We start from the raw sequence: 9,073 nt of genomic DNA on the forward strand, positions 1-9,073 counted from the left end.
TGACTGGAGAGGATGATGTGGATTCTTTGGGATGTGACGAATTGGTCAAAACTGTATTTGTATTACCGCATATTAGGGGTAGTTACAATGGACATGATGGTTATTTGATTGAGATGAATGGAGTAAATAAAATTATAGTAATGACTTGTTGGACATTGGAATTCTTAAATAGCATATAGATTTGGATTTATTTTTTTCGTACTGTTACGTACAATTCAGGTCTGTGCATAGTTTCAGTGTAGGCAAAATTTGTTATCTGCAAAAACAATATAAAGATAGTGGGTATCATAAGTGGTTTATAAGATGTTTTAAAAGAAATTTTAATAGCAAGAAACATTTTTACTTTGAAATCCAGGAGAAACGTATAATTCAAGTTATATTTCAATAATACCAAACAACCGAGTTGCAAAACTGGCAAACGGTTCAGTAAACATCATTCTTTCAGAAAAAAAGGTGGTGAAAATTCCCCCTGGAGTATCAGAAATGTAAAAAGGAAGTAGTCTATTATATCTATATATAGGTGTTGGTAGACGTTTTTCGTTTTCTTGTCCTCATATGGTTATTCATTGACCTATTATGTTTTGTGACCGTGTCTTTTGCAGGCCGTTTGCCATTTCATATCGTCTTATGAATGTCAATTTGAACCATTATAAGTATCCGTTTCTACGTATATTTTATATTCATTTATTTAACTGGCAATACTAAATTCAAATAACAGAGGAAAGTCCAGTAGCCGAACATTGAACGGTAAACTTTACATGGCACAGGGCACAGGGTTCAATGCCTTATCGTCGATTTACGAAAGCGAAACACATATTTTTTTCATCAAATCTGTACAATCCGATACTAAATTAAATTTCAAGAACCAATTAAATTTGTAAAATAAGACAATATTACCAAGTTGTAATCAGTTGTGGTACACAACTCGTTGATTTGCATTTAACGTTTGTGAAATATATAAAAGGAAAAAGGAGCCAACCTCGCTGTTGTCTCGTCTTAAATGAGCAAGAAAACTCACAACAATTGCAATGAAGCAGGGAATGGGATATGAACCAACTACTGCTGCGGTATATACCAACTATAAAGACACCAAAGTCAACCTGCTTCCTCTTGGGTTGTTGTGAGCATAACATTGTCATGGATAGCAGCAAGTTCTGACAAAAAATGAACAATCATGAAAAGAATTCGCCATCTGGGTTATTAGAAATCAAATGTCCCTAACAAATAAGTGTTTTAGAAGTGCCTTTAGTTATTTGACCGGAGATAAACAGGGAATTTGCATCTTAAAATAAATCATACTCATTATCAAGTTTTGACACAGTAAGCAGTAACTGGTACAGACTGGTGCGAATTGTTTGTATGGTGTAGTAATAATCACCTCTGTGAAACAGTTTACTTTAATGGACGTGAATGGCAAGATGTAAAACAACGAAGTTGCGTTGTATTAATAAACTTCTTCTAATGAAGACTACGTCTTTACCAGTGAATTAGTGACTAGTGAATCAAACAAATGGGTTTGTTTAATACGCATGTTCATTCTTTCAATGTGTATTCGAAGATGTGCAACAGTGAAGTAACACCAATTTTACTTTAAAATTCCTTTAATATGAAACCGTTGTCTGCCGTTACATCATTATAAGCTTTTAACAGATCCAGTTGTCCACGCAGTTGTATTATATCAACATCTGCTATAGACCCATTATAAAGACTTGTATTAAAAGCACCAAGTGGCAATTGATTGTTTGTGATCCTTTGTAGATAGAGTATGTTTGAGATTTTAAAACAAGTGAACATGCCGTTTGGGTTTTAATTCAGTACAATCAAGTTCTACTCTTGATCGAGGATAGAGTTGTTTAAAACTTTTAGGCCTGAACTTGACAATATCATCTCTAGAAAGCCATATAGGTAATGAACCAAGCGTCAAGTAAATTAACCCATGTTTTCCTGCTAACAGTCGAAAGAGAGTAATTAAATCTGACGCTTTATCTAATAATACTGCTTTTAAAGGACATAAATTCATGCATATTTAAGCAAAAAAGTAACAAATGCACGGAATGATTAAAATCCAGGATATAATATTACTCTCTAACTGTCGTATAAAAATATATTGATGCCAAATCCTTCTAGTTGAAGTGCTGATTGAATTTTCATTTTTACATTCTGGTCAGCCAGCCTTTCAATTATAATATTATCTTCTTGTATTAGTGTCGCTGTGAATACAAAAGTGAACAGAAGTTGGCTTGAGACGCTTCCAAACTATTGTCAATGCCAGATAATCTTCTTGTTTGAAATATTTTGGACAAATAACTGTAATCTTAGTGATTTGAAATAGTATCAAATACTTGTGAATCGATTCTGTTGCATTGCTAAGGTTCTGCACTGACCCACATTACTATATTGTTAACCTCATTTGATTTGTCTTTTTTTATTGTGTATTACTTCCAATTATTTTGACGATGGCATGCGAAGTATATTACTATATTAAACCATGCAATCAAAGTGTCTTAAAGCAAACGTTTGCATTACATTGTAATAAAAACTGCGGTAGGGTAACAACCTAGAAATTGAATTAACCTTGAAATGTTTTCCTTTATCTCATCTTATTGTAATAATCCATTGCTTTTCCAAAATGACATCTTTCTTTATGGTAGTGTATGTTATAATCCTTTCTAGAATCCGAGTTAGATAGAGGTACACAACCATGTTACGCAGATTTTCTACTACATTACATCGTGCTACAACTTATCGGGTGGTCTGCCACTGTGGTTATATTATTGCTTAGTTTGTCTCGCTCTGGTAATGGAGTGCAAGCTATGCATACAATTTGAGAGAGGCTTATGAAGTTATTAACTCTGCCAATTCGAATATTTATATCCCAACTTTTTCACTTTTACAGAAACTTCTCTGAAGCCCGCCAATTTCTTCCCAAGATTTATTCAGACAATAATGATTAATTACGATGAACGTCGAAAGAAGAGAAATAAACAAAAAAGTGATAAGGAAGGTCTTCAGAGACGTCTAAAACTCTGCGTTATTCTCCAAAGCTAGAGGATGAGTCCCTGAAGACACACCTAAACATATTACATCTCGATTCAATGAAATAACAGTGAACATAATTGACTCGGTATGCATACAAATGTTTTCTTTTGTTAATTAAACATCTCTTAGTAAAGGATGGTTTTCATATGCCTATTTTTCAGTTATGAATATCAGATCGATCACGAATTTGTTATTTGAACTAATTTATTTTTGAGCTTTCTAAGATAGTTATCCTGAATTTGTTATTTGAACTAATTTATTTTTGAGCTTTCTAAGATAGTTATCCTGTCGTTAAAGGCTCCATATGCATGGCTTAAATTCGTAAATGTTTGCCTGCTTGGCCTGTTCCTGAAGCCTACATTGTTTAAGTAACACTTACGAATACAGAGCTTTGACTAATGTATAGTCTGTATGTGTGCTCTTGGACGTTGTGTGTCTCATGTTAAGCGTAGTTAAGGCCACAGATTCGTGCTGCTTTGAAAGTGGTTCTTTGTTAAAATAAATTGCAGACTTGGCTTGTCCATGTAGTTACCATTTTTCTTTTTAAACAAAATAGTTAATAATTATATTGGTCACATATAAAGTAGATATATGTTCCATTTTACATGTATATTAAACAAAAATATAAAAAAATGAATGAAATTAAGTCAACTCGCGTATAACCAATGTCTAGATTTGGTATCTACGTCCATACCAGATTATTCCTATGTTTAGCGCCAGATTGAAATTAATTACACACCAATATACCAGAAAAATAATCGTAAAGAAAAAGCAACACTGCTAATATTGTTCATTTAAGACACGTGGGATTGTTCTATAGGAATGAATCGGAAAATAAGTCTTTGATACCGAACTTGATACGGGAATAAATGTGTATAGTTGGAAAGGAAACATAATAATACAGTTCAGATCTAATTGGGAAAAAACTGCATGACATTTGTGAAGATGAATGCTTTTTCCCGACGGACACTTTTACCAGACTGAACGGTGTTGACGACCTCATAAAATAATCTTTATCACATTTAACCTCACTTTGTCATAGACTGGAATTCACTTTTTTTCACAATTTAATTTACTTTTTCCCTTCAGAGCAAAACAATTCACTAAAAAGTCTAAAGGTCAGAATGCAGTAAATTGCAGAAGACATGTAAATATTAGAATTCATTTTGCTTTTTCACTGAAGGAGAAACCAATCAAAGGTTAATAATACAATAGAGAATGGACATGCCCGTGCAGTAGTCATACATTGAAACGAACAACCTGTTAAAAGGCACAATGCCTACGCCTAACAGCCACTATAGCGGAGAAATACAGCGTTACAATACAAAATAGATATATTACACATGAATCAAAATATTGTATTCAAAAAAATTAGGGCTACCACCTTGGAATCTTCGCAAAACAAGACTTCACTAGAGAGTTTAACCTGTTTTTGACTCTAGGCACTTGTTCAAACATTTATCAAGGAAAGCAAAAGCGGAATCTATAAACCTTCTCGGAGCAACAACCATCAATATTTTAAGCACGGTGAGAAAAGATTGGCAATGTCCTTTACTAGAATTGATTCAGTACTAGAAAAACGTTTGCAAAAAATGTATCGTTTTACGTCTTCAAAACGTAAAATGGTCTAGAACATAAAACTGTAATAGTCATAATACGTTTAACAGGATTTTCACTGATGATCTTATCTATTTAGTTTTATTTTCAACCTACATAAAACATTTGACTTTCGGAAGTTCTGAAAGATACTAATAACGTAAGTCATGGTTGAAGTGTGGTGGAGATAAAAACAATACCGATAACGTGTGCAATATAGAATCAGAATATAAATTATGGTAGCGTCTATATTATCTCGCAAGTGAATTATTTCTTTATCGTAAACATAATTTAAGCTCATCATTTGACCAACTTTATCTATGAATGTAACCTGTGCCTTGCAGGATATAAACACACATTGAATATATGCAGGAATCCTCACATTTCCTGTCAAAATTACATTGACAAGCCATCCGTAAAACTCGTATAAACTTATTCCAGCTAATATGTAACATACATAACATGGCCAGACAGCAGTTCAGAACCAATTGACCAATACTTTCAGACTCGTTATCAATTAAGACCCCATTGACTTTGGCTTTTACACTAGACAGAAATGTAGACCCAATTGACACAGACTTCCAGGCTAGACAGCCATTCAGAATCCATTGACCCAGTGTTCAGGCTAGACACCCATTCAGACCCCTTCAGGCAAGACCAGCAGTTCAGACCCTATTGACCCAGACTTTCAGACCCAGAGAACAATTCCGACGACGTTGGTCAAGACTTTCAGGATAGAAAACAATTCAGATCCCATTGACTCAAACTTTCAGACTGTAGAACGATATTCCGAGGCTATTGGTGAAGACTTTCAGGCTAGAAATCAATTAAGACCCAATAAACCAAAAAGTCCAGACTTAACAACAACTCAGACCCTATTTACCCAGACTTCCAGGCTAGACAGCCATTAAGACCCCCATGTTCCAGTATTTCAGGCTAAACAGAATACAGTTCTCATTGATCCAGACTTTCAGTCTAGATAGCCATTCAGACCCATTTACCTGAATTTCAGGCTTGACAGCAATTCAGTCACCATTGCCCCAGCCTTTCAGACTAGAGATCAATTCAGATCCCAATGACGCATATTTTCAGGAACTGAAATCAACTCAGACCCCATTGACCCGGACTTTAAGGCTAGATAGCAATTCAAACACTATTGACCCGCATTTTCATGAATTTCTATTATGTTATCAATTACAGCGATTAATGTTTAATTTTTAAAGTAAAATTCTAATTGATATACGGACAGGAATTTGAAATTTAGAGTATTCAGATTATTCAACAAGTGCATGCCTGTTGCACCTTGATCTACCTGTACAAGCAAACATGTACCGACCAATGATTTTCTACTACAAGAATTCTATTTTCTACTACAAGAATTATAAATTGTCAAAATAATTTAAATAAACATTCCCACAAGCAAAATGAATATAAATCTTTTAAATACAAAATGTCTATCAAGCACACCAGTCATTTAAGAAGGCCTTAAAGAGTAGTTTCCAAAACCAATACGATTGAAAAGGCGTCTTCAGGGACATCTTAAACAGTGCATCTTTCTCTTCTGCTGATTTATAAATCCCAGACGACAGCCATAAACATAGCAGATCTCAGTCGAGTATTTTTTTTCTTTGGGGAGACAGATACACAATGTGAAGGTATCAGTTGTGCTGGTTGTTTATAACTTCAAAATGAAATGTTGGACACACGTTTACCAAATCGAAAAAGAACCTTTGAGTTTTGAAGATTGCTTGCATAAATCGTTTGACAAATACGTACTTTTCTGATAATATGTACATATCAGTTTGCCATTCTGTTAAGAACACAAGTATACAGTTTTTGCATGGGCATGTGTGTAACAGTCAAAACTGTTGTCGAATATAGCACGGTGTGTCGCTTAGATGCGCAGATATAAACATATTGTACTATGCTTGAGAGTGTATGTTTCATTTCCTTCTTGCCATTTAACTCCTATATAGGATTGATAATAAGTAGGCGGAGCTAAACAGTTCAACTACTAGCGTTCGGATAAATTATAACGCCATTGACTTATATCGCAAACTTGTTATTAAACGTTGTCAGTGACATGGTACCATACAATTACTTGACCTACTTTCTTCGTGATTGACAGTATACAATTACAGAGTGCACGCTACTATGTACAGTCAACCAATGATAAAATATGTTTATACGTATATCACATTAAATGAGTATACGTAAATGATTCCTTGCATGTATCGAGAGCATATGTACTGGCGATTTCTAAGATGCATGTTTCAAGAACATCTGTACTGGCTTTACTGACACAGTAATGTTAAATTCAGAGACAGATAAATGAGTCAGTATTGTGTGTGATGCGAATGTAATGAAATTGAATCTAAACAAATCTAAGATATTCGTGTTTCAGAACGGCGGTCAATACACTTTGAAGTGGAATACAATGGCAAAAACGCCAATACATAACAAACAAATTACGGAAAACTTTATCTTCCTGGCGCATTCAAATGATTTGACTCTATGGTCAAAATTATCCTTGTTTGTTCACCTGAAATAAGGGGCTATATATCGTGTCACTGGATCGAAAAAGAACATACTTTATCCTTAAAAGAATATCAGGTTTAAATAGAAATGTAGTTGACTTTTTACCTTTTAATAAGTAAATGTGAACGCCGTTCTCTTAGCTCCACTTTAAATATGACTTGACTAGGCTAAAAATAACGGCCAAAAGTCGTTCCCCAAAACAGTGCTCCGAAACCTAGATGCTTAAAACGTACAACACGGGCAATGCCCACCAAAAGCCTGTTATTTTACTTTGGATTCGGATAGGTAACTACTACTAGTAAAGTTAATTGCTCTTTACCAACGATTAATACGAGAGTCCTAGAAATATTCTTTTGTCGAATATGGACACTTAAAACACTCGCTTAGAAAATATATTACATATCGTTGGGTCTTGAATGCTATCTGTCATTCAATAGACCCGTGCAATGGCAAACATTTTCTTTAGACCTCATGACAATTGGACATGGAGGTTACATTTTTTCCATTATGTCTTCGTCGTAACGTGTATGTTGTTGAAAATGAAGTGCAATTTGTAATTGACTGTTTAAAACTAAAATAACGCTACTACCTAAAATTTATTCAATGTACTCATCGTCGTTGTTATGTCCGTCTGTAAGACAGTGAATATATTTAGTTTCATAGTTTGATGTGGGAAGAATATGTTAATTTCTGCATGATTGAAGTATACTATGCTGTATGTCTTTAAAAGTGGTATTAATAGAAATCCCTATTGTATATTTATCTATCATTTTGTTGCTAAGGATATAAAATAAGTGTTATGTCAGTAAGCTGCGCTAAACATTTACACTTTTTGTTAAAATATCCATGTTGAATGCATAAATAACTAATGGCATTACTGCTACGTAAAGTAATTGTTGGTTGTACTTTGGGCTTGAAGCCTAAAACTGCAAAGACACAATTGTTCTTTATTGTATTGTATTGTGTTGTATTGTATTGTTTTGAATTGCATTAAGTTTTGTGTTTAAATTTGGACTCTTTTAGGGTTAAAGATAAGGTTTTAACGCAACCGTTGAGGACGTCATCAGCGCGTCGAAAATCAAATTGTTGATCTGAAAATGAACAAAGCATGGCAAAACAATGGAAACTCTAATTTACCATGAAGCGCAATATAACACGTTGGTAGTCAAGACGACACTCACTTGATCATTATTCATACACAAAATGCAATGTTCTGTGTATAACCGTGACAATGTCTTTAACAAGTAGGCTACGATAATTCCCCAGGGAATACTTTCAGATTGGAGAATTTGCACTGATTGGATAACTGATTACTGTGAGACACCGTACCAGACTGTCACAATTGCAAGTCACCTACTGACGTTGTTAGGAGTAGGGTGCAGTGTGACGTATTCCAACTTATCTTGAAGGCAAAGTTATCAAACGGATTTTCATCTTTCATTTGATTTTCTTTTTATTCCACGTTGTTGAAATGTCACCGCACGGTTACTGACAACAATATACACTATACAAAATAAAGATAACATTTCTTACAAGTATTACTCATTGTAAAACGCTGTAAAACTAGATGTTCAGTTACAGTAATGGGATATGGAGAATTTACATGAATTATATGTCCAAGTGGACAAACAGACGTAAAGCAAATTATAAATAGAAATATAATTAAATATAGTGGTTTAAACACTGACAAAACATTTAGGGATTGAACCCTCTTGTTGATTATGAGAGTTCTTCTACTACTTGCCTGCATTAGGTAAAGATTTACAAGAGTTCCTTTGCTTTATGGTTTTAAGTTGAATAAATTTGAGCTTCTTGGTCTTATATAAAAAAACACTCTTTTTAAAAACGTTTCTCTGAGGTCTTTGAAATAACCAAATATAGCCAAATATTCATATTCAAT

This window comes from Mya arenaria, chromosome 11, assembly GCF_026914265.1.
Source record: "Mya arenaria isolate MELC-2E11 chromosome 11, ASM2691426v1".
Classification (NCBI taxonomy): domain Eukaryota; kingdom Metazoa; phylum Mollusca; class Bivalvia; order Myida; family Myidae; genus Mya; species Mya arenaria.